This window comes from Dendrobates tinctorius, unplaced genomic scaffold (genome assembly GCF_039654945.1).
Source record: "Dendrobates tinctorius isolate UK_male_01 unplaced genomic scaffold, ASM3965494v1 ptg000278l, whole genome shotgun sequence".
Taxonomy (NCBI): Eukaryota; Metazoa; Chordata; class Amphibia; order Anura; family Dendrobatidae; genus Dendrobates; species Dendrobates tinctorius.
Genome location: NW_027361945.1, coordinates 1,781,676 through 1,808,629, shown reverse-complemented (window position 1 = coordinate 1,808,629; position 26,954 = coordinate 1,781,676). Strand labels below are relative to the sequence as shown.

Below are 26,954 nucleotides of genomic sequence, written 5' to 3'. Positions count from 1 at the left end.
GCTTTTGTTATCAGAAAGTGTTGGACATTTTTTGGCAGGGTTTTGTGCATGATTGCAGACAGCATCTTTCCTTTCCTGTCCTTTCTAGTTAGTGTGGGCCCCATCGTTTGCTCAGCCTATTTTTCTATCTGTGTTTGTGTTTTCATCTTGTCTCACTGACAATACATGTTTGGGGGCTGTCTTTTGCTTTGGGGTCTGCTCTGGGGCAGTTTAGATTTCCCCTTTTCTTGCTTTAGGCTTATTTAGTTCTCCGGCTGTGGTGAGGCATCTAGGATCATCGTAGGTACGCTCCATGGCTACTGCTAGTTGTATGGATAGGATCAGGGGTCTGCAATCCACTTAGTTACCAACCTCTCTGATTTTCTGTGGCTTAGCTTGTTTTTGTTTTTCCTCCTCGGTGACTCATTCATAACAGAGTTCCCTAATGGATATCCTGCCTGACTGTGGCGATTGGCACCCTAATTTCTGTGGTATGGCGCCCCCACTCGTCGGCAGCTTTCCCTTGGGACCCTAGTATACCCCTAATAAAGTGCAGCACAGGTAGCATCAAATATACCCCCTGGTTATGTGTGGAAAATATCTAACAATACAATTCACTTCTAGTGATAAAAAAGAATTCCTCTAAGAAAGGCAGTTAATACCTTGTGTCACTATTACCTCCCTTCACTTCCTTCCTGACGAGATTTATTATACTTGGTGTAGTCTCCAATGATCTTGTTTAGTGGCCTGGAAAACAGATTCCTTTTGTATAAAAAAAATCAAGCCCACCAGAGGTATATCGAATACAACAATCAATCAGGAACACCAGCACTCTAAACTGATGCTGTATATATGATCTCAAATCACTGACTCATAATACACACTTCTATCTGTAGGAGCTGATATGAGATCACTGGAGGAGAAGTGGAAGAAGGCAAAATAGAAACAAAACACATAACATTTTATATACGCAAAATAGCAGAAAGTAATCTCTAAATAGAGATATCAGGGGAAGTAACAACATAGTCATCTTTAATATTCAGCCAGACCCATAATGCAGGTCTCAAATACAGTGATGAGCGAGCACTAAAATGCTCGGGTGCTCGTTGCTCGGGTCGAGCAAATTAGACTACTCGGGTAGTCGACCCGAGCAACAAGCCCAATGTAAGTCTATCTGAAACCCAAGCTTTTTTGCCAAGACCCCCCCCCCCGGAGGTCTTTCTAGGGTATCAAAATGTCTGAAATCTATGGGAACAGTGCACAAATGACATGGGAACATCATGGGGAAAGTCACTGGAAGCATTTCTGACTCCTAGGTCACTGCTGTGACCAATATTGTCAGAGTCTTACGTCACTTTTACAGGCTCACATTAAAACATACAAAAAAGAAACCAAAATGGATTTTACAGGGAAATATATTAAGGGACATCTTTTCCAGGGTAATAATTTGAACCCACGTACTGGGTGGCCACAGGAAAACCCACTTCACATTATTATTTTGGTACTGCCATACTGTTAGTCTATGCAATGAATGCAAGGCCTGCCCTGCCACAAAATCACATGCACCCCAATTAGCCTTTGAACCCACGTACTTGATGGCCACAGGAAAACCAAGTTCACATTATTTATTTGGTTCTGCCATACTGTTAGCCCATGCATTGAATGCAAGGCCTGCACTGCACCAAAGTTACATGCACCCCAATAAGCCTTTGAACGCACTTACTAAATGGCCACATGAAACAAAAGTTCCCATTATTATTATTTTTTTACTACCATAAAGTTTGCCCATGAAGTGAATGAAAGACCTGGCCCAAATTTGCACGCACCCCAATCCCCCGTGGAAGAAACGTGGAGGCTGGCCCCATAAAAAAATGTCCCATTACAAAGGAGCGAGTCTCCTATACTTGGAATGCCCATACACAAACATTTCCCCCTGGGGGGTACACATCAACATAGTATGTAAACTTTTTTTTTATGTGCATCATATACACCCAGGAAAACAGTAACGTGATTTCTCACAGTTGCTGCTGGGAAGGTTCAGGTTTTTAGCAAATATATGGCGGACGAGTCGTTGGATGAAGTGATCAGGAAAAGGGGCATGGAGATTGTAGGAATGGGAACAGACAAAATTAATAACAGCGGTGGCTATGGGAGGTATGAGATCTAGGATACAGCCTACAATGATTAGTCGTTTAGCCACCACCAATTACCAGAATGCGTTTCATTCCCATCAGAAGATTGATGTAATAGATGCGCGTCTGAAGCTCTGCATAAAAGATGCCCGTAAGAAATATGTTGCCAAAGAAGCACGTGTCCGTATAAAGGGCAAAGTGCAACACGGTCGTGAGATGCTGAATTCTAGCAGATCAGTGTTGGAGGAAAACCAAAGAAATTGATGGATGCTTGTGAAAAACTAAGTTTAAAGAGGAGTACATCGGTTGTAACTATCAACACACCCATTGCACAAGGTTCTTCATCTTCACCCATACATATTACCACTAATATCCAAATGTCATAGCCGAAAACTATTTGTTCCAGTGTAACGAACATTGCTAAAGGAATGTCAATAAATGTAGTTAACCATGAACCTTGGGAAACAACTGATTTCCTCTTTACAAGATATGGACGATGATGGTATTGATGACGGCTTGGAAGTTTACCACAACCTCACCAAGAAGATCAAGATCACAGCTGCAAACAATGTTCAAAATGGCAGTGAATGTCTGGAAATTCATTTTCTCTTGGGTAAACTTTACCTCTTACTAAAGTGGTACAGAATGATGCATACACAGCTCCCATGTCTACTCAGCACAACACTTCGCCAGTCGCCATCTTTATTGCACACAACGGCTCTAACCAACGTGTCATGGACTCTTGTCACAATGGAGGCCAGTTCATCAGTAGGGCCCACTCATAAAGAGTCTGTCTTTAGCTCTTTAGAAGGCACAAAAATGACCATTAATAATTTGCATCCCAGAGTCACAGGGGAAGATATTGTGGAGCTTTTCTATGTATGCGGTGACTTGAAGCGCACCTGCATGTTGAGTTCCGGAGTTGCAGAGGTTGTGTTTGTAAGAAAGAAAGATGCAGTTGGTGCCTACAAAAAATACAACAGATACCTAGATGGACAATGAAATGCAATCTTCCTTTGAATGGTAGTTGTCATGATCTGAAGTGATCTGACAGTTTTAAATCACTGGGTGAATTTTTTTTACTTTGGAAAGTTCCAAGGTGTCTTGACTGTCCCCGGTGGTGGTTTTGATATTGCACTTTAGGTTTTGTGCACTTAATCATGTATCAGGTGTTACACCCTATAAAGGTGTGCTAGAGGTGTGCAATCACTGCCTGTGATATTGTGAGTTTGTGTTCACTCAGTTTTTGGAGAGCCTGGATGAAGGATGGAGCTGGTGAGGAGTCCTGCGCAGCTTAGCCAGGGGGGATGTGTTTCAGCTATGGTGTCTGGACGAAGGGCTGGCATGGCGTGGTGGAGTCGCAGTGATGGTGTCAGCGGGAAGTGTCTGCATGGGCTGGTGGAGTGGCAACTATGGAGAGTGGCACTCACCATGTGGGACTTGGCCGCTGAGCTGGACTCAAGCATGCTCGACTTCGTGTCAGCAGCTGAACTCATCCTTGGGACTCTGGTTCTAAGCAGCTGCAACTGGTGTTGGACTCTGCTCCAAGGTTGCACTAAGGTGAAGGATCCTGTTATGGTGATGGATCCGGGTGGAGGAGAAGATGCACTCAGGTGGAGGGCTCTGTTGCTAGTAGCGCACGCAACAGAGCAAAGCTAAGTGGTGTTTCCCCTGTATTGTCTCTTTCCTCATGTGTGTTATTAGTGCAGTGGTGGGATTAGGTTCCGCACCGACCTATTCCCTAGTGAGGGTTTAGGGTCAGGGCGAGCTAGGGCGTTGAGGTACGCGTGCGGCGCCCGGTGCGAAACCGGCATAGGGAACGTTAGGAGTGCAGGCACTGGCTCAGGGGAGCTCAGGAGGTCTCCAATTCCCTTTTCCCTATTGCAGGGCCCACCATTGTTAAAGTTACCGAGGTTCCCCCCTTTATTATTTAAATGCGCCTTACTGGAGGCGGTGTTTCCAGATATTGTATGTATAACGTGTAATACCTAAATTCACCAGGTGGAGGCGGCGTATCCACCTGCACGTTTTTATTATTTAAATGCGCCCCACTGGAGGCGGTGTATCCAGGGTCACGTGTGTTATGGGTTCGCCTTGCGGCATCATCTGCGTCCTGACACACGTGACCATGACAGTAGTGTGATATTAACATCCGACCAGCCCATGCTTCTAAGATTAAGTGACAACCCATCAAAGAAGGAAGGTTACTGTCAAAGAAACACAAACTCCTCCTCCTCCAGTGTTGCTTAAAATCCTCCAGCTGAAGTTGATCCTGATACTATGTTAAAAGCACTCTTTAAATCCTCAGGGTCATCAGCAATCATCCAACCACCTGCATTTAAGATTAAGGTCTGATGACACCAACACAACTAGGAGACTGTAATAACAGAGATTCACAATTCACATATGGGCCCAGAGACGCCTTTAAAAAATATATATATTTTTCTTTTTGGTTTTTGTTTAACGCTGGTGATGAACACTAGCAGGTAGTTGATGTTTGAAGGAGTCTGGCATCAGAATATCGACTATCTATTTGCTCTTCCTGTACAACCCTATAACTTTTTAGTAATTTATATTTATTTGTACTCCTCATTGGGAGGGGGAGAGACACAAGAAACGATAGGTGAACTGTGCTGAGACCACAATTATCCCTTTGCAAACAATAACGTGGCTGTTGCATCACGGAACACATTCACCCTGGTATTCTGGTGGTGGTGTCTGAAGAGATGTGGAGGATGTGTCTTATCCTACGAAGAAGCCATTTCTATGGGATACCATGTATATTGTATGTTTTCATATAAATGCTCACCATTTTTATGTGGACTGGGCATTTTAAATAGATTGTGAGACCTGCTGACAGGCAGCACAAAAAGGGATAAACTTCTCTTCCCAGGCTTGATCATGTGACCCAGTTCAGTTTTAATATGCATAAGGTATCAGGCCTCCATCGCTTTTTATTCTTTTGGTTTTGGGTTAGCCTACTTATTCACATAATCTTTCTCCCCCCCCCCAAAAAAAAAAAATACAGGCAAGATATTTGAGAGTGGCATGTCTCCATCAGACACCTCATCTATCTGTGGGCTACAAATTGTGGCATTTGAGTCCTCCATTGAACTGTTTTTCCTTTCTCTTACTTAAGTTATTGACACCAGTTTGATGAAAAAATTTTTTACCTACAGGCCAGATATTTTAAACTGTGGGTTTCCCACACACGTATAACATATAAGCTGGCTCCAAATTCAGCCATTTGGTGTGAACATGGAAAATAATGTAGTACATTTAAAAGGGGAAAGGCGTGTGGCAAGGGACGGGGAAGTGGACGTGATGTCGATGGTGCATGCTGAGGCTGTGGGCAAGCTGAAATTGGGCCACACCAAACACATCTCTCTCGACCTTCCTGTCCCAATTACTAGAGGAACGCATCAGCACACCACCTATTGAACCCACAGCAGTGTCAAAAGGTTGTTGTTTGGATAGCGGATAATGCTTCCAGACACTTTGCCACCACCAGTCACTTTGCCACCACCACCAGCACCCTGTCTTCCACATGGTCAAACCTGAGTAGCCGTGAGTCGAGACCGCATATTCCTCACCCTGATCCTCTTTCCTCCCACCATGCTGATAGCCTGTAGACAACTGATCCCACACTTGGACACTTTCAAGAGCTGTTCACTTTACCATTTATAGATTTTGGCCTCTCGCACGGGGCAAGATGATATCCCATGTAGTGTTGTCCAAATGTTTGAGCAGCCACTGTCACACGAAGGCGACGGTGGAAATGTGTCACAAGAGGTGGACGATGATGAGACAGAATTGCCAGAAAGTCAGGAGGAGGACCAGAGTGCAGAAGTGGAAGACGAGGTGGTGGATGATAATATTATTGTTAGTCATTTTTCTAGCGCCATTTATTCCATGACACTTTACATGTGAAAAAGGGGCATACATAGACAAGTACACTAAACATGAGCAATACAAGGCACACGCAAGTACATAAGGAGGGAGGACCCTTCCCGCGAGGGCTCACAGTCTACAGGGGATAGGTGTGGATACACTAGGAGAGGGTAGAGCTGGTCATGCGGTTCAATAGACTGAGCATCACTGCAGGTTGTAGGCTTGTCAGAAGAGGTTGTTCTTCAGGTTCGTTTTGAATGTGTCCGTGGTAGGCGGTAGTCTGATTTGTTGGGGTAGAGGATTACAGAGTATGGGTGAAGCACAGCAGAAGTCTTGTATGTGGTTGGGGAAGAAGAGATAAGAGGGGAGTAGAGAAGAAGATGTTGAGAGGATCGAAGGTTGCATGTAGGTAAGTCCAGGGAGACCATGTCACAGATTTAAGGAGGAGACAAGTTGTGGATGGCTTTGTATGTTATAGTTTTAGGGTTTAGAGAGGAGAGGCTGGGGAATAACGGGGAAACAGGTGGATTAGTCGGTCAGCATAGTTTAGGATAGATTGGAGTGGTGCAACAATACTAGAGGGGAGGCCAGAGATTACAAAGTTGCAATAGTTGAGACCGGAGATGATGAGGGGTTGCAAAATCTTTTTTGCAGTTTCTTGGTCAAGGAATGTAAGGATCCAGGAAATGTGTTTGATTTGGAGTCGGCAGGAGGAGGCAAGGGCCTGGATATGTGACTTGAAAGAGAGGGCAGAGTCGAGGATCGCCTCGAGGCAACAATCAGGCGGGAATGGGGAAAGTGATCAGCCAGTAACATTGATGGATAGTTCTGGTGAAGGGTTACAGTGAGATGGTTGAAAGATGATGAATTCTGTTTTGTCCATGTTCACTTTTAGAAAGCGAGCAGTAAAGAAGGATGAAAAAGCAGTCAGACATTGTTTGATTTTGGTCAGTCAGGAGGTAATGTCAGGTCTAGATAGGTAAATCTGCGTGTCATAGGCGTAGAGATGATATTGCAAACTGTGGAATTCTATGAGCTGTCCCAGGCCGAAGGTGTAGATGGAGAAGAGTAGGGGTCCTAAAACTGAGCCTTAAGGAACACCGAAGCCCTGCAGGCGAGGTGAGGAGGTGGTGTGGGAGAGGAAGACACTGAACGTTCCCGTACCAACAACACGACAGAAGTTGCCAGTACAGCTGTTAGGTCATCCCGAGTCTGGTGATAACCTCAAACAGGCCATTTGCACCACCAACCATGCCAGCATCAGCAGGGGTAGCGAAAATACCAGCCTGTCCAACACCAGCATGATCAGGCACATGGCAGCAAAGCACCTGACTTTGTGGGCCGAACACCAGGCTCCAGGAACAGTGTCTGCGAGTGATACCAGCACTGTTTCTTCCACTGTTGTGCGTGCAAGCATATCCCCTATCCATGGTGCATGCAAAGATGCCTCCTGCCCTGCATCTGTCGTTGTACACAAACTGAAATAGCACCATCAACAAGCACATCCACGTCCTTGTCCCAGCGCAGAGTTCAGATGTCAATACCCCCAGTCCTTGGAAATCAAGCGGAAATATTTAGTCAACGCCCCAAAGACCACATTACTGAATTCACACATTTCTCGTCTGCTTCCACTCGAAATGTTGCCTTTTAGGATCGTGCCGACGGAAGCTTTCTGCAACCTGATTTTGGGGTCCATCCCAAAGTACTCTGTCACCAGCCGCCACTATTTCTCTCGGTGTGCCGTCACGGCATTACACAAGCACGTGTCCCACTACATTACCTGGGCCATCAACCATGCTTTTACTGGGAAAGTCCACCTAACCACGAACACGTGAATAAGTGCTTGTGGGCAGGGATGGTACATCTCGCTGACGGCACACTGGTTTAACATAATGGAAGCCGGGAACCTGTCAGACATTGTGATGGAACACGTCCTCCCGACACCGAGGATTGCGGGCTATACATCAATCACGCTTGCCCCCAGTCTACAGCTCCTGCACCTCCTCCTCTTCAGCCTCCATCTCTGAAATGAACACATCAGTCACAAGCTGGAAGCACTGCAGCACTGTCTCAGCCAAGCGACAACAGGCTGTTCTGAAGTTAATATGCTTAGGTGACAAACTGCACAATGCTGAAGAGTTGTGGACAGCTCTGAAAAAGCAGGCAGATCTGTGGCTGACACCGCTGAACCTACAGCCAGGTAGGTCGTGTCTGACAATGGCCGGAATCTGGTGTCGGCTCTGAGGCGAGGCAAGCTCACACACGTACCATGCCTGGCCCATGTGCCTAAGCTCATTGTTCAATGGTTTCTCATAAGCAACCCGGAGCTGCTGGATCTGCTTGTGAAAGTACGCCACCCTGCGTGCCCATTTTAAAAAGTCAGCTACAGTTTCAGCCGCACTTGCCATGCTTCAGCAGCGTTTGCAGCTTACGACTCACCGACTGAACGTATTGGAACTCTACACTGCAGATGTTGGAAAGGATTTGTGAGCAGAAGAGGGCAGTTGTTGACTACCAGCATCAACAAGGCTGTCGCTTTTCAGTTCAGACTTTACACATAAGATCTCAGGAGTGGACATGGATGTCAGACATATGTATCATTCTCTCAAACTTTGAGGAATCCACCAAGATGGTGAGCAGTGATGATGTCATAATTAGAGTCACCAGCTTCTCTGTTTTCTAATAATACTATTAATCGTTATTTATATAGCACCAACATGTTTACAGTTTAACATTTTCTAACACAACAGTCCTAAGTAAGAACGTTAACAATAATGCAATAATTAAAGCAAAAGAAAACGACCCTGCTCATGAGAGCTTACAATTTACAATGAGGTGGGGGAGATACAAAGTGCAAGGGTGTATTTACAATGATGTATTTTCAATGATTGTGCAGAGGTTAGTCTGGCACGCATTGGTTGAGTTTATATTACACTGTCTTTTCCGTGACCCTTGCGTTCTCCAAATTTTGGCTGACCGGCAACACTGATTGGTGACACTTCTAGACCCACGCTAATAGGAGAACTTGATATCTCTTGTTCCAGAGTCAGACAGGTGTACTAAAATGTTGCAGTATGAGAGGGCCCTTCTTGCGGTATTATTAAAAAAATTCCCATCTCAATATGCTGGCTGCAGAGGTCACAGTTCGTTGGACAACCAAAGTACAGGTGTGAGAGACACAACTCCAATCCAGCAGAGGCAGTGGAACATTGGCAAAGTTATGGGAGAGTTTTCTCAGACCCTCCCATTGCCCTGGCCCTGAGGCGCGGGTACTCTGATAAGGAGTGCAAAGTTTGGGAATTTGCTGAGGGGGTACCTTGCTGACAGTACCAACATCCTCCATTATAAGGCACAGAGGAATCATTCATAGAATCTATGATTCTATGATTCATGATTCCTCTGTGCCTTATAATTATTGGTTATCCAAGCTGGACATGTGGCACGAACTGGCTCTCTCTACTGCGCACGTTCGCTGTACTCATGGTCACAGAGTGCACGGCGCCTCGCTCTCTGGTGGTCACTGGGCACATGGTGCCTTGCTCTCTGGTAGTACCGCTTTTAGCGGCGGGAGCCGACAGGAACAGTTTTTCATGGCGCCAGTCCTCTATGAACGGAGCACGCTGCTCAGCCTCCTATGCGCTGCTTGTCCCCACCAAAAAAACTCTGCTGTCATGCCCTCTTTCTCTTAGGCTCACCCCCCTGCCTCTAAGTCACCGGGACTGTCTGCTGAAATCCGTCGCAGCGCTGGCTCTTCAGGTGCGTAGTACACTGCCCCCCTTGCTGCTCACATGCTGACGGCTTTGCATGTTTTTTCCCTCATCTTCTGGCCAGGTTCTATGTCTAAACACGTCCCCTTTCCTGGGTAATGGGGCCTGTCTGTTCCACTATTCCTTCCCCAGAGGACGCAGCCTTGACAGTTCGGATCCAGCTCAGCACAGGTACCCGCTGCCCGATCTTCCTGAGTCTGTTTTTATCTGTCCAATCAGTTCTTTAATGTAAGCATCATAGAAGGCATGTTCTAATTTTCTAGAGCAAATTGTATGTTACATCCAGAACAGTTTCACTTTGAAGGACTTTGTGGCTCACATCAATCCACAAGATGATACTAGTCTCATACTTCAAAATTTCGGGAGTAAATCATTGCCACACAGGTTGTGTATGTTCTGACTTCTGTAACATCATTTGGGTGATAATTATTCATACCCATTTGGTTCATAATATATTCATCATATTCTTCAAGGCTTCGGAATATAATGTTGGAAAAGTGAAAGCAAGTTGGTGAAGTGTGTGGTAACTCATTGGTATGGGCGGTATCTTTTTTTCTGGACTGCAACAGTTCAGGTGACTGACTCCATGATTCTTTCCTACTTGATTTGCTGCAACTTGTACTAAATAATAGCTACTTTGTCTTTGACCGCACCTATTATAAACAAATCTCTGGCAACGCAATGGGTGCCAAGTGCACTCCCTCCTATGCCAACCTCTTTTTGGGTTGGTGGGAGGATGCTTATATATGCTAAACACCCATTTTCAGTAAACATGTGATCAGATAGTTTTGTTTCATCAACGATATTCTGTTATTTTTGGTCAGGTTCTGCTGAAGAATGTCATCAATTTATCGCAGACTTAAATCATAGCCCTTGGAATATTCTCCTTACTTACAGTATGTCGTCGACTGAAGTGGAATTCCTTGACTTGAAAATTCGTAACCAACTGGGTGAAATTAGTACCACTCTGTTTATAAAGACTACCTCAACTAACAGCTTATTATAGTATGTTAGCTTTCATCCCAGACATGTTCATTTTGGTATTCCAAAAGGACAGTTTTTCGAGTATGTTGGAATTGCAGCGATCTTGAGGATTTTTGCAGGGAAGCGAAGGATTTGACATCTCGTTTCAAGGCCAGAGGCTGCCCTCACAAGTTAATAGCATGGGCCTTTGAGGCTTCCACACAGGTGGATCGGAAAGATCTTTTGAGACCACGCCTTCATCAGCATTCAGACACGATTAATGTTATCACTCCCTTTAACAACCATTGGAATGACATATAGAGGATCTTAGAAAGGAATTATATTTTTCTCCTCAGTGAACCTAGGGTGACTCCCTTTATCAACAAATCTCCAAAACTTGTTGCCAAAAGAGCGAGAAATTTGAGGGATATACTCTGCACAAGTCACTTTAAAAGACCTACAGTTTCCTTGGGGAGAGGCATCAGGTTAGTAGGCACATATCCTGGTAGCAATTGTACTATTTGCCTTTATGTGGTTTCCAACAACACAGTATCTATTCCATCTCTTTCTGCTCCAATTCATTCAGATAACGTTCTATTCCAATTGCCGAACAAGGAATATTTTCTATCTTCTTACGGTATTTGTGGTTGCCCAAATGTATATGTGGGCCAGACTAGTCAAGAACTAGTCCAACAGCATACCTGCAATATTGCTTGTGCCAGGAAGGATAATGCGCTTGGTAAGCCCATCACTTCGGTAGCATCTCACTTTTTAGACTTCCATAATGCCACATGTAGCGAATTACAAGTCATGGTTGTCGACTTTGTCCGGACATCCATTAGAGGTGGCAACACCACAGATGAACTTCTTAGGCAGGAATCCAAACAGATCCACGACCTTAATAGTTTAGTACCCAGGGGCCTTAATGAGGAGCTTCTTTTCACAGGTTTTTATAAGACATGATCATTAATATTTCACATACCTTTTTTCATAGAATCAACTTCTTGCGATTCTTGCCTTTTTCGGCCCGCTGATGCTAAACTGAATTCTGGATCTAAGTCGTGGATACTTACCCACTCTTGAAGACATCTACTTCCATTCATGTCTTCTTTGTGACTGCATCATCCTTCCTTGGCTTGTCAGTACCAAATCAGGCCCCGGACATTGGACGTGGATACTTACCCTTTCCAGAGGACATAGTAACATAGTTTTGAATGCTGAAGGAAGACCTTATGTCCATCTAGTTCAGCCTATTTTTAGTGCAGCCGTTCTGCATTGTTGATCCTGGGGAAGGCAAAAAACCCACAGAGTAGAAGCCAATTTTCTCCATAGGGAAAAAAATTCCTTCCCCTAAGCTGGGTCAACCATCTACCTATAATATTATGTTATTCGTAACTTTCTATACTGTTACTCATGAGAAAAGCATCCATTCCTTTCTTAAATTCATTCAGTGAGTTGGCCATCACCACTTCCTCAGGAAGAGAATTCCAGAGCCTCACTGCTCTTACCGTGAAGAACCCTCTTCTATGCTGGTGCAGAAATTGTCTTTCCTCCAGACGAAGAGAATGCCCCCTTGTTCTTGTCACAGTCCTTGGTACAAACAGTTCATTGGAGAGATCTCTGTATTGCCCTCTGATATACTTGTACATATATATTAGGTCTCCCCTAAGTCTTCTCTTTTCGAGAGTAAATAGACCTAATTTTGATAAACTTTCTGGGTATTGTAGTGAACCAACTCCATTTATCATTTTAGTAGCCCGCCTTTGAACCCTTTCAAGTTCAGTAATGTCTTTCTTGAGCACCGGCGTCCAAAATTGCACACAATACTCCAAGTGCGGTCTAACGATTGATTTGTACAGAGGGAGAATTGTGTTTTCATCTCGTGTCCCCAGACCTCTTCTAATGCATCCCATGACCCTATTTGCTTTGGTGGCAGCTGCCTGACACTGGGCACTCCAAATTAGATTCTTATTGACTAAGATGCCTAAGTCTTTTTCCATGTCTGATTTCCCCAGCAGTTTCCCATTTAGTAAGTCATTATAGCATCTGTTTCTCCTTCCCATGTGCATAACCTTACACTTATCTGTGTTAAACCTCATTTGCCATTTTTCAGCCCAATTCTCCAATTTACTCAAATATGTCTGTAGTTGCAAACTGTCCTCCTTTGTGTTAACTACCTTACATAGTTTTGTATCATCTGCAAATACTGATATTTTACTGTGTAAGCCATCCACTAGGACATCTATATTAATTTTTTTGTTTGTTTTTTTTTCTCTCGCATATATTTTGTTAATTGTACCTTACTGTGTCTCTTTGGACATGTGTTTTTCTGTGTGCACCATCTTTACTTTGATCAAATCTTGGACTTACTTTTTATACTTTGCTATTTAAAAAAAAACCAAACAATTTAAATATAATAAAGTCGTTTACACTTTTGTATTGAATACGAACTGAAACATTAATTTATAACTGGACCCTTCTTTATGACTATGACCGCTTGTTTGGCCCTTGGATTTGTTTGATCTTCTTGATACTCTGCTCCATCAGTTCCAGTATTTTTATGTCTTTTTTTCTGTCACTGTCATACAAAACACATTTATGTCATACTTCATTACTTTTGCCATAATTTTGCCATACTTTAGGGTTTTACCATTTTGCCCTGCCTTTGCCATGCATTATACGCACATGCATTAGTGAATGTTTAAATAATTATTAATTATTACTTTCATTGGTTATATGCAACTTGGTAAAAGAAGGGAAGGAAAAAAACGGAAGAAAAAAAACCCTTGTGGTGGCGAGCTCAAGTCCACCTAGTGCATTGGTGGACTTCACGATATGTGGCCTGTATCCACTTGGCCATATGGCTTGCTGGTTTCTTTATGTCCTTTAAGGGCTTTATCCTCTGACTTCTTTTTTTTTTTTAACACATGTGCGAACATGTGACCGGAAGGTCCTGTTCATCTATATTCTTTCAAACACGCAGATCCAAGCCTATGATTCATAGGCTCTCTGGCTTATCACCCTGCCATTGCACGGGTGTTGACATGTGACTAACAGGTCCTGTGCTTGACTTTTTTTCTGTGACCATGGTCTTATACCATGTACTTCCTATATGTGACTCCATAATGCCTGCACACTGGTTGATCTCCTTGAAAGTCCTCCCCTTCCTCTATTTTGATACCTGACTTACAGGTAATTGATATTTTGGGGTTATATAAACCTGGTACTTGATAGATAACCCACTCTTTTCCCTGAGGAAGCCATGCTTAGTGACGATACGCATGGGATTCCTCTCTCCACACAACATACTGTGACTGAATATTTGTATCTCCGCATCCACCTATATGCTTTATGCTGCCTTCTTCTTTTACCCCTAAATGGCTTTTACCATATGCTATAGTCCTTATATTTAAACCTATAGCTAAACTGACCCCATTGTTTAGGGTCTTTTGCATTTGCTCTATTGAGGTTCTCTCAGCGCAGCTTTAGCCACTGGACTTGAATATTTTGTCTGTTTTTGGGGTAATTTACTTCACTTAGACTGTTGACTGATTGTCATTTGTTCAATGTTGCGTTATTTTTGATACGTCTGGTGCACACAGTGGAGATAGCTGCAAGGTACCTAACCGGTCCTTCAGGTGTTATGTTTTATACCTTCAATGGTTTTTTAATTGCTTTTAACATGTGGTCTGTACCTTGTATGTGTGATCCTGTGTAATCATGCTTTAATAAAATGTATTGTTTCTAATATTTGAAATTTTTTCATGATGATCGTGGCCATTTTTTGTACACACTTCTTTTTTCTTGAATATTAACATAGTCATTGGTGAAAGTAATTGTAATCTTTACTATTTCTACATTGCGTGTGTGGCTAACCACCTCATTGATCTTATTTAGTTTCTTTTGGCAAGAAAAGGACAGCGCCATCAAAACCACGTGCTTTTCCTATTAATTCATCATGCTGGTAAAGTAGAGGTGAGATTAGGGATCTACATTACATCTGTGGACTGTAGTCAACATGGCACTCTGACAAGACCCACTGGGGTCTAGTTATCAATTTAACATAGTTTGTGCACTGCTGAATAGAGTTATGAGCAAAACCAGATTTTGATTCAATAACATATGAGATGGATTGTCTAGTGCAAACACCCATATCATAGAAGTCACATCTACGACCACCTCGCTCTCCAATTGACACAACTTGAAATCCAGCCGAAATGTCAAACTCTCTAGCTTCTGTTCTAAAAAGTGCAGGGGCTCCTTTTTGATGTTCTTATCCAACAAGTTCAGTATTAGTAGGTGATGGATTGTCAGAATCTGTCACAGGAACACCAGGCTACGGTAGTTGCGAGTCCTGGCCCCGTGATCTTCCATGTGCTTTGACTCTTCCAGTCAAGATTTAATCTAGAAGATTTCACCTTCATAATCCAGAGACAAAGTACAACACTGCCCAAACATTCACCCTCTGCTCTTCAGAATTCCTATCTGTGCAGTAACTGCCTCTAGGCAGAAGATGATGGTAGTAGTAGTTAATGCATTCAAGGCACAGTCATTAAGCATCCATAACAATTTGAAACAGAAGTATTTTTACAGAGATACTAAATTGTTCAATATGTGACCTATATTTTTTTTTATAGCAAAATAGTGTTTAGAACTAGGGTAACACACAGCAAAAACAGTTCAATGGAGCCTTCAAATGCCACAATTTGTAGCCCACAGATACATGAGGCGTGTCACGGAAGTACCACACTTTCAAATTTGTTGTTTGTATTTATATTTTTACAGTAAAATAGTGTATAGAAATAGTGTAACACACAGCAATAAAAGTTAAATGCAGGCCTGAAATGCCACAATTTGTAGCCCACAGATAGATGTGGCATGTCACAGAGATATCACACTGTAAAATATGTGGCCTGTATTTTTATTTTTTACAGCAAAATAGTGTTTTGAACTAGCGTAAGACACAGCAAAAAAAAGGTGAATGGAAGCCTCAAATGCCACAATTTGTAGCCCACAGATACATGAGGCGTGTCACGGACATATCACACTGTAAAATATGTGGCCTGTATTTATATTTTTTAGAGTAAAACAGTGTATAGAACTAGGGTAAGACACAGCAAAAAAGGGTGAATGTGGGCCTAAATGCCACAATTTGTAGCGCACAGATAGAAGAGGCATTTGCCGGAGATATCACACTGTTCAATGTGGCCTGTATTATTGTTTTTTACAGAAAAATACTGTATAGAATTACGGTAAGACACAGCCAAAAAAGGAGAATGTAGGCCTGAAATGCCACAATTTGTAGCCCACAGATAAGGCGTCTGACGGAGATACCACACTGTTCAATATGTGGCCTGTATTTATTTATTTTTTACCCCAAAATAGTGTATAAACCTAGGGTAACAGACAGCAAATACAGTAGAATGTAGGCCTGAAATGCCACAATTTGTAGTCCACAGATAGATCAGGCGTCTGACGGAGATACCACACTGTTCCATATGTGACCTGTATGTTTGTTTTTTTTTACAGAAAGATACTGCATAGAATTACGGTAAGACACAGCCAAAAAAGGAGAATGTGGATGGTAACAATTGCTTGTATTGTATAGTCAATCAATGTAATAATGCTGCATGTATGGGTAACCAACCAATATGTGTAAAAGTATGGACATAGAGGGCTATTAATTACATGGATAGTGTGAAAACAGAGGATACGAGGGTCCTGGCTTTGAAGAAAATTTTGTATGGACAAAACAGGGATAGTAAGATAAGTATGTTGAGACGATAGGCCAATTTAAAGAAACGCATTTTTAGGGAACGCGTAAACTTGTGGGTATTGGGGATTAATCAAAATGCATTCTAAAGAATTGACACAGCATCCGAGAAGTCTTGGAGAAGCGAGTGGGAGGTTCAGATTATTAAGGATGTTAATCTTAGGTCATTAGCAGAATGGAGAACATATGTAGGGTGGTGGACTGAGATGAGGGAGGAGATGTAGAATGGTGCTGAAGAGTGGAGTCCTTTGTAGGGAAGAGTGATAAGTTTATAATGAACTCTCAAGCAGATGGGTAACCAGTGCACCAACAGATACAGGGTAGAGGTATCAGTAAAGCGGTTGGTGAAGAATATAATCCTGGCTGCTGCATTCAGGACGGATTGGAGAGGGGAGAGTTTAGTAAGAGGGAGACCAATTAGTAGAGAGTTGTTATAGTCCAAACGAGAATGAATAAGAGCAAAGAGTTTTTGAGATGAAAGTAAGAAAAGGTTGAATTCTAGAAATGTTTTTCAGGAGTAAATGACATGAGCGAGCGAGTGATCAGATGTAGGGAGTGAATGAAAGATTTGAATCAAGTATGTCCCCAAGACAGCAGGCATGTTGGGCATGTTGCTGGGGAGTAAGGGTAGAACCACACAAAGAAATGCTAATATCGGGCATAGGCATGTTCATGGAGGGAGGAAACAGGAGTTCAGTTTTTGAAAGGTTCTGTTTCAGATAGAGGAAAGACCTGATGTTAGAGACAGGGGGTAACACAATCACTGGTGTTTTGTAGTAATGTAGTAATGATGACAGGAGATGATGTGTATAATTGGGTGTCATCAACATACAGATGGTACTGAAACTCAAATCTACTGATTGATTGTCAAATAGGGGCTGTAAGGAAGGCGATGAGAAGGGGACCTAGGAGTGATCCTTGAGAAATGCCGACAGTAAACAGAAAAGGAAAGGAAGAGGAGCCAGTGAAATATACAGTAAAGGAGTGGTCAGAGAGGTAGGAGCAGAACCAGGAGTGAACAGTGTCCTTGAGGCCAATAGAGCATAGCATAGTGAGGAGGAGCTGGTGACCCACAGAGCCCAATGCTGCAGAGAGAGCCAGGAAAATCTGCATGGAGTAGTGACCGTTAGATTTAGCTATTAGTACATCACTAGAAACTTTAGTGAGCGCAGTTTCAGTAGAGTGTAAAGAGCGGGAAACCGGATTGTAGAGGGACAAGAAGAGAGTTATCTGAAAGATAGTGGGTTAGACATGAGTGGACCAAGTGTCCCAGGACTTTAGAGATGAAGGGAAGATTAGATACAAGTCTATAGTTAGCAGCAGAGTTTTGTTTGAGGGAAGTATGTTTGGGGTCATTGTCCTGCTGGAAGATCCATGACCTAGGATGCAGACTCAGCTTTCTGACACTGGGCACTACATTACCACCCAAAATTCTTTAGTAATCTTCTGATTTCAGGATGTCTTCCACACAGTTAAGGCACCCAGTGCCAGAGGCAGCAAAATAACCCCAAAACATCTTTGAACCTCCACCATATTTGACTATAGGTACTGTGTTCTTTTCTTTGTAGGATGCATTCTATTTTTGGTAAACAGTAGAATCATGTGCTGTACAAAAAAGCTCTATCTGGGTCTCATCTGTGCACAAGACACTTTCCCAGAATGATTTTGGCTTACTCCCGAACATTTTGGCAAACAGCATTCTAGCTTTTTTATTTCTCTGTGTCAGAAGTGGGGTTCTCCTGGGTCTCCGGCCATAGCTTCTCATTTAATTCAAAGTGTCGATGGATGGCTTGCACTGACCCTGAGCCTGCAGGGCAGTTAGAATTACTTTGGAACTTGATTGGGGCTGCTTATCCACCATCTGGAATATCTTGCGTTGCAATCTTTCGTAATTCTTTTATTTTCTGTCCACATCCAGAGAGATTAGCTATTTTGTCATGGGTTGTGAACTTTTTGATTATATTGAGCATCATGGAAAAAGTAACATCAAAACCTTTGTAAAGTGACTTGTAAACCTTGAGATTCTTGATATTGTTCAACAACTTTGGTTCTCAAGTCCTCAGACAGTTCTCTTCTCTTTCTGTTTTCCATACTTAGTGTGGCACACACTGACACACAAATCAAAGATGGAGTCAACTTATCACCCTTTTTTTCTTGTTTCAGGTGTAATTTTCATATTTCCCACATCTGTTACTTGCCTCAGGTGAGTCTGAATGAACATCAGATGCTTAAAGCAAAGTTCTTTACCCACAATTTTGGAAATGTGCCAACAATTTTGTTTGGCAGAATTTGGGGCTTTTGTGTAAACTTACATATGTCAAATTTCCTCTATTTCTGTTTTTTGTGTTCTAATACACACAAAGGAAACAAACATGTCTTTAAGAAAATATGTAATGGCAAAAATTTTCTGGGAAAATATTTCATTTTCTGGAACAATTTCAAGGGTACCAACACCATGACTATATATAGTGGGGAGGGAAAAATAAAGGAGGATGGGAATGTGGTTGTGAACACTAGGACTCTCTTCAGTTAGGAAGAAATATTTCAATGTATGATATGTTTTATATATTAAAGACTAAAACAAAGTAGAACCACTTATTGTTTGTTCAAGATATCAGCTTGTTTAACCAAAGCATTGTTACCCTTTGCTTTTAATATAGCTTAGCAGCAGTTGTATAAAATTTTATCATATACCAAAGAATTGCTCCTTTTTTTTCTCTTTTATGAATTCAATCCAGTCCATACAGAAAATGAATGTACAGTAGCTTTCTCAAGGAATGGTCTACTGGTGGGTGCGGAGGTCATTATACGGCATTGTAGTATTGATTTCCGTGTAGCTGCAGAAATGTAAAATAATAGTTTATTTTCTGGTTTTCTTTTATGTTCCATTTCTTGTGAAAGAATTTCAAATAAGACCCAGTGTATAGTAGTCAGGCAATGATATAATATCCCAATATAAGACAGATGGCAGGTATTTAGCTGGTATTAACAGAGACTGAAAGCCATCACCCATCTGAAGGTTTGGTACTGTGTGTGTCCAATAAGCTATTCCTAACTTGGATTTAGAAAAGTCTATTTTTTGTATTAACAGTTGCTTAGTTGCTATCATATTATCTGTCTTGCCCAAAGTTGATGTGCTGGTGTTAATGATAAGAAGGGATCCTTCCGTTCCTAAACTGTTAATGGGTTCAGGACATTTTATTATATCTTTTGGTTTGCAAATTGGTTGAGATCTCACTATATCATTTTTTATATAATTTGGTTAAAGTTAAACATTAAGAGCCAGCACTACAGAAAATTAACAAATGAATGGAAAAGTTCCTCAAAAAGGTGACAATTGACATGGAAAAGATGTCACTGAAGGAGATTTATATATGAGGGCACGCAAGCCATCCCCATTGCAATCCCCTAGAGGTGGATGTAGAAAGTCCCAGTGAAACCAAATAAAAAATGTGTCAGTAGGAAATCAAGCAAACTCAGCCAACCCATTTTTATATTGCACATTTGGAGCAAAAAGGATGCCGCTTGTATACCATCCGTATGTTTGATGTTCACATACAGCAATTTAATGATCCAGATCACATGTTATCAAATGCTCTTCAATATGTAGCCCGTTCAATTTCTGATGTATCATGTGCATCAATATATCTGCTAATGTTTTTTCTTAGGCTGCCCCTACATGATATGAGAGGTTTCAAGAGGAGTACAGGAATTCTTATGAATTTTAGGAAGCAGCTATATTGTTGAAACAGCCATCTCATTAATAATCTTTAGGTAAAGGATTAAGCACACACGGCAATTATTTTTTACAGTGTGCATTACAACTTTTGTGTATGATGAGCCCAATTGATTGGGCCTCCATGTAGATTTTTGACTCAATTGTGTTTTATCCCCTTCAACAGAGTATACACAGGTGCATCTCACAAAATTAGAATATCATCAAAAAGTTAATTTATTTCAGTTCTTCAATACAAAAAGTGAAACTCATATATTAGATAGATCACTCTGTTTGTCTTGACTCTATTTCAAGTGTTTATTTCTGTTAATGTTGATGATTATGGCTTATAGCCAATAAAAGCCCAAAAGTCATTATCTCAGTAAATTAGAATACTTTATAACACCAGCTTGAAAAAAATTATTTTAAAATCCGACATGTTGGCCTACCGAAATGTATGTTCAGTAAATGCACTCAATCCATCAATTACTGCATCAATGCTGTGTGGCATGGAAGTGATCAGCCTGTGGCACTGCTGAGGTGTTATTGAAGCCCAGGTTGCTTTGATAGCAGCCTTCAGCTCGTCTGCATTGTTGGGTCTGGTGTCTCTCATCTTCCTCTTGACAATACCCCATAGATTCTCTATGGGGTTAAGGTCAGGCGAGTTTGCTGGCCAATCACGCCCAGTGATACAGTTGTTTGTAAACCAGGTATTGGTACTTTTGGCAATGTGGACAGATGCCAAATCCTGCTGGAGAATTAAATTTTCATCTCCAAAAACTTGTCAGCAGAGGGAAGCATGAAGTACTCTAAAATGTCCTTGTAGACGACTGGACTGACTTTGGTCTTGACAAAACACAGTGGATCTATACCAGCAGATGACATGGCTCCCCAAACCAACACTGATTGTGGAAACTTCACACTAGACCTTGGAAATCAAGGTCACAGAGTCTGGAGGAAGAGTGGAGACACAGACAATCCAAGCTGCTTGAGGTCTAGTGTGAAGTTTCCACAATCAGTGTTGGTTTGAGGAGCCATGTCATCTGCTGGTGTAGGTCCACTGTGTTTTATCAAGACCAAAGTCAGTCCAGCCATCTACCAGGAAATTTTAGAGCACTTCATGCTTCCTCTGCCGATAAGCTTTTTGGAGATGGAAATGGCATTCTCCAGCAGGACTTGGTACCTGTCCACACTGCCAAAAGTACCAATACCTGATTTAAAAACAACAGTATTACTGTGCTTGATTGGCCAGCAAACTCGTCTGACCTTAACCCCAAAGAGAATCTATCTATCTAAGTCAAGAGGAAGATGAAAGACACCAGACCCAACAATGCAGATGAGCTGAAGGCTGTTATCAAAGCATGCTGGGCTTCCATAACACCTCAGCAGTGCCACAGGCTGATCGCCTCCATGCCACACTGCATTGATACAGTAATTGATGCAAAAGGAGCCCCGACCAAGTATTGAGTGCATTTACTGAACATACATTTCTGTAGGCCAACATTTTGAATTTTAAAATAATTTTTCAAGCTGGTGTTATAAAGTATTCTAATTTACGGAGATAATGACTTTTCGGTTTTCATTGGCTATAAGCCGTAATCATCAACATTAACAGAAATAAACACTTGAAATAGATCACTCTGTAATGACTCCATACAGTATATTATGTGAGTGTCACTTTTTTATTGAAGAATTGAAATAAATTAACTTTTTGATGATATTCTAATGTTTTGAGATGCATCTGTACCTTAATAAAAAAGATTATATGGGCTTTAAATGAAGCAGCAATCAGTCAGGCAGTAAGATTACAGGCTTAATATATTAACTCCTTGTTCAGCGAAACAAATATGTAAATAAACCCAAGCCCCAAATAAGTGAGTACGGTGCAGAAGAGCTCTGATCCCAGAGAGGCTGCTTCCCTCCTTCTCCACATGCATTATTAAGTTAATTACCTTCGCAACTTATTCATTTGCTTTTCTTCCTAATGAAAAACAGAGCACTGCTTGGTCACAGGGGGACAGAACCCATTAGGTAATGGCACACTGAGGACTCGTCAATGCTGTGTAGAGCCAAAGTCACATATTGTGAGGAGTTCTGCAGACAAAATGCTGAACTGCTGAACTTTCTCCTGCTTCATAATTTAGTGTTTTGCTTTCGCTCAGAAATATAAAGCTTTTCATATGACAAGTCTCTGGATTGTGATACCAAGCACTGATGCATAGCCGAGGAACCGAGGTGTGTTCTATCATGGACATACAGCATCTGTCTGAAAATAGTTCTGTAGCTAAGCAATAGTTTCTTATAAATATCAATGTGAAGATTAGGGCATCCATCAGTGCAAGGCATGTTTTCTATATGATTTCTTACTGGACAGCTGCAAGACACCAAAATGTCTCTTACTTGTTGCTGAAATTCTATTGTAGTGTGTTACACCCAGAGTAACATCTAGGCCTTCTTTGATCAAGACATATAATTATTTTGCTGGCAAAACCAAGTATCTAAAAACTCAATGAAAGGCAAAGTGACATGTTGGGTTGGCAGCCCCCTCCCAACACCCATGGCCCTATATCTGCGGACCTTTCACTCCATAATGGATTATAAGAGCTGAAATATCATGGACAAACTATCATAGCCCACTCTGTGAGACTGAAGGGAAGGCTTAATGTGTATCTGATACTCCACACAAGACCTGTAGAAAAGCGTTTTTTCATTGACGTCATCCACAACAAGTTAAAAATACTCTTAATGCACACATCAGTCTAATCTGCGCAGGAACTGTTACATAGTTAAAAAGGTTGAAAAAGTCCTAGGTCCATCAAGTTCAACTTTCTCCACCAGCTGTACATTTTGTCACTAATCTCTATATATAAAAATCAATGTGTGTGTGTGTGTGTGTGATTAGTTTGCTGTGGTGAAGGGGTTTCTCTTCACCATGGAGATTATTCTGCGATCATACACCACTGTTGTCTTCCGTGGGCACCCAGGTCTTTTTGCATTGATGAGTTCACCAGTGCTTTCTTTCTTTCTCAGGATGTACCAAACTGTAGATTTTGCCACTCCTAATGTAGCAATTTCTCGGATGAGTTTTTTCTGTTTTCTTGCAGCTTAAGGATGGCTTGTTTCACCCGCATGGAGAGCTCCTTTGACCACGTGTTTCCTTCACAGCAAAACCTTCCAAATGCAAGCACCACACCTCAAATCAACTCCAGGCCTTTTATCTGCTTAATTGAGAATGACGTAACGAAGGGATTGCCCACACCTGTCCATGAAATAGCCTTGGAGTCAATTGTCCAATTACTTTTGGTCCCTTTAAAAACAGGGTGGCACATGTTAAGGAGCTGAAACTCCTAAACCCTTCCTCCAATTTTAATGTGGATTCCCTCAAATGAAAGCTGAAAGTCTGAACTTCAACTTCATCTGAATTATTTTGTTTAAAATTAATTGTGGTAATGTCTAGAACCAAAATTAGAAAAATGTTGTCTCTGTCCAAATATATATGGACCTAACTGTAGATTTGCACTTACCTCCTCATAGAAACCTAACATATTGGTTAAACACGACCTATATTTAATGAATCCATGCTGGTTGTCATATATTACACCATTCTCTGTAATATATCTTTGCAGGTCACCTCTTATAATGCCCTCAAAATCTTTGCACACTACTGATGTTAGACTTACCGGTCAGCAGTTAGACTAGGTTCACATTGTGTTTGGGGCATCTGTTTAACGAATCCGTTAAACGGATGGGCTAACGCTGATGTCATTTTTGACATCTTTTTAACCACCAAAGCTAACGTATGCGCTAATGCATGGTAGCATTTTGTTACCATGCATTAGTCATACAGGTCTATGCACAGCGAATGCGTCCGTTCTCTTTCATACCAGCAGCACATGCGTCCAGCCACAGACCAAGCGCTATTCCTCTGCACCCTCAGTGCTTCTCCTGAACAGCGCATTCACTCTCCCTGTGACACACTTGCCTCCCTTGGCAGGACAGACCATTTGGAGAATCACAGCACCCAGTTGTGGACATTCATGCCTGTCACAAACAATACAGGATAGTTTCCTGAATATATTACAGTGCAAATTTCTGGACACCCACACCAATCATTGGATCTACCGGTCCCTGTATAACCCAAGGTGTCAAACCTGTGGGTCTGGTGATTTCCTACATGAATGGTAGCTGCTGCTTCCCAGACGTCTGTTTCTCCACATTATTAATGAATATACCCAGTACTGAATAGTGCCTACTTATGACAGTGGTTCTTTAATAATAATATATGGAATTTTCCATTACAGTTCCTCTCAGTTAAAACCAACTGTGAAAAAATTCTGTTTCTGATGAAGGTCAATTGTATGGCCGAAAACGTTTAAAGAAGTAAAAGAAGTATATTTAACTGGATGCCTTTTACAATAAAGGAACTGTCAAATCAATTTTTCTTTTGAGTGCCAAGTTTTTGTACTACGTTCTCTGTGCGTTAGACCTAACGCACCCTAAAACATGGTAGAACACGTTCGCGGTTGTGTCACAAAGTAACTCGTCATCGGTAACGCATGCGTTAGGATGCGTTACTATAATGGCGGCCAATGGATGCGTCAACTCATCCGTTACATAGCGTTAGTGCCGCTATGTAACGGATGCGTTAATCGCATGGCCATAACGCGATCTGAACCTAGTCTTACCTGGATCCACCTTCTTAACTTTTTTAAATATCGTTACCACGTCAGCTATCCTCCAATCCTGTGGCACCACCCCTTTTACAAGAGAGTGTAAGAATATGAGATACTGTGGTCTGCTAAGTACTGAGCTCAATTCTCTCACTATCCGTGGATGAATGTGATCTGGCTCGTGGGGATTTGTCAATGTTTAATTTGTTCAGACGCAGGCATACTTCTTTTTGTGTTAAACTAGTTATATCAGGTGGTGAACTTTGATTTATGCCTTGCTGAAAGAACCCGGAAACAGACAGGTCATTGGTGAACATGGATGAAAAGTGCCTGTTTAATATTTCAGCCTTTTCTTTGTCCTCTATAATTATCTTGTTGTTATCCTCTTTTTTTAGGGGCCTGTTCCAATTTTCATGCTCTGTATCTTGCCATCTACTCTTTTTGAGAGGGCGTTCATCTTCATCTGCATTTTAATGGATTTTATGCATTTTAATTGGTGCTGGAATTTCCATTCCCTTATTTCCCACACAAGTCCAATGTAATGGCTTCCCGGCATCTTTATCACCTGAAATCTCATCTCCATATCATATCATATCTGTGTGCAATTTTACAGACTAGAGAACAGTTGTCTCCTCTGTGTTCTAATCCATCTTGACATCTCTGCAGATAGGGACAGATTATACTATACTTCAAAGACATACTGATAGGGAATGTAGATTGTGAGCCCCATCGGGGACAGTGATGAAAATGTGTGCAAACTGTAAAGCGCTGCGGAATATGTTAGCGCTATATAAAAATAAAGATTATTATTATTATTACTAGACAACAGGCAGTAGCCAACAAGTTACACAGAAGAAAGACACCTAGTGGCTGGCACCTTTAAGTGACTTATTGGGGTGCTAAAACATCATTTTTAAATTGAGTGCAGATTTCCTATTTAGCACATAATCTATTTATTGAGATTAAATTATCTTAAGTACATTTACCAGTTAAAAATTTCCAGAATCAGCAGTTTTATTTAGAAAAAAATCCTATGCTTTAGAAGTGAGTGCACAATGTCAATATAAGTATTTCATTATCTTCCAGCTTCCAAGTTCAATAAACTGAACTAAGCAGTATTGTGTTCCATTGTGTAACATCTATAACATTCAGCATAATGCTTACTCATTGCTGATCTCCATACAGAAGTCATGCATGTCAGGAGGTTCTTCAGAAAGCTAATACATGTATATATTCTAATCATTTTAACTTGCAATTGACATTAATCATCAGCCATGGTACTAGTCTAGTGAGTATTGAATATTTTAGTATCCTGTCACTTACTGAAAATGACTACCATATTAAAAGGGTTGTCTGACCTGAGGGTATAAATCTGAAGTCACTCTGTGACTGCAGACTTATGAATTTTCACACTGCGCACATTGCACTCTGGGGATTCTCTGGTGCCAGCTCCGAGAGCAGCAGACATATGATCGCAAGTAGACATGCTGAGCCTCGCTCAATGCAAGTGCATTGAGTGAGGCTGGACAAGTCTAGAATCATAGAATCGTAGAGTTGGAAGGGACCTCCTGGGCCATCTGGTCCAACCCCCTGCTCAAAGCAGGATTCGCTAAATCATCCCAGTCAGATGTCTGTCCAGCCTCTGTTTGAAGACTTCCATTGAAGGAGAACTCACCACTTCTCGTGGCAGCCTGTTCCACTCATTGATCACTCTAACTGTCAAAAAGTCTTTTCTAATATCTAATCTGTGTCTCCTCCCATTCAGTTTCATCCCATTGCTTCTAGTCTTTCCTTTTGCAAATGAGAATAAAGTTGATCCTTCTACAATGTGACAGCCCTTTAGATATTTGTAGACAGCTATTAAGTCTCCTCTCAGTCTTCTCTTTCGCAAACTAAACATTCCCAAATCCTGCAACCTTTCCTCATAAGACAGGGTTTGCAGACCGGTCACCATTCTGGTCGCTCTTTTCTGAACTTGCTCCAGTTTGTTGATGTCTTTTTTAAAATGTGGTGCCCAAAACTGGACACAATATTCCAGATGAGGTCTGACCAAAGAGGAGTAGA

At 41.7% G+C, this 26,954-nt stretch overlaps 1 protein-coding gene across 7 annotated transcripts in view; it reads left to right on the top strand.

Moving 5' to 3' along the window:
- LOC141072599 (sphingomyelin phosphodiesterase 3-like) overlaps window positions 1-26,954 on the top strand; it is an 844,331-nt gene that overhangs the window by 251,267 nt on the left and 566,110 nt on the right. For 3 of the 7 annotated variants that reach the window (XM_073559887.1, XM_073559890.1, XM_073559888.1), the window contains 2 exons: window positions 16,262-16,283; window positions 18,669-18,708. The exons of 2 other annotated variants lie outside the window; for them this stretch is intronic. The gene's annotated coding sequence lies outside the window, so the exon portion shown is untranslated. The remainder of the gene's footprint in view (window positions 1-16,261; window positions 16,284-18,668; window positions 18,709-26,954) is intronic. 2 more of the 7 variants (XM_073559891.1, XM_073559889.1) reach the window with 1 other exon arrangement.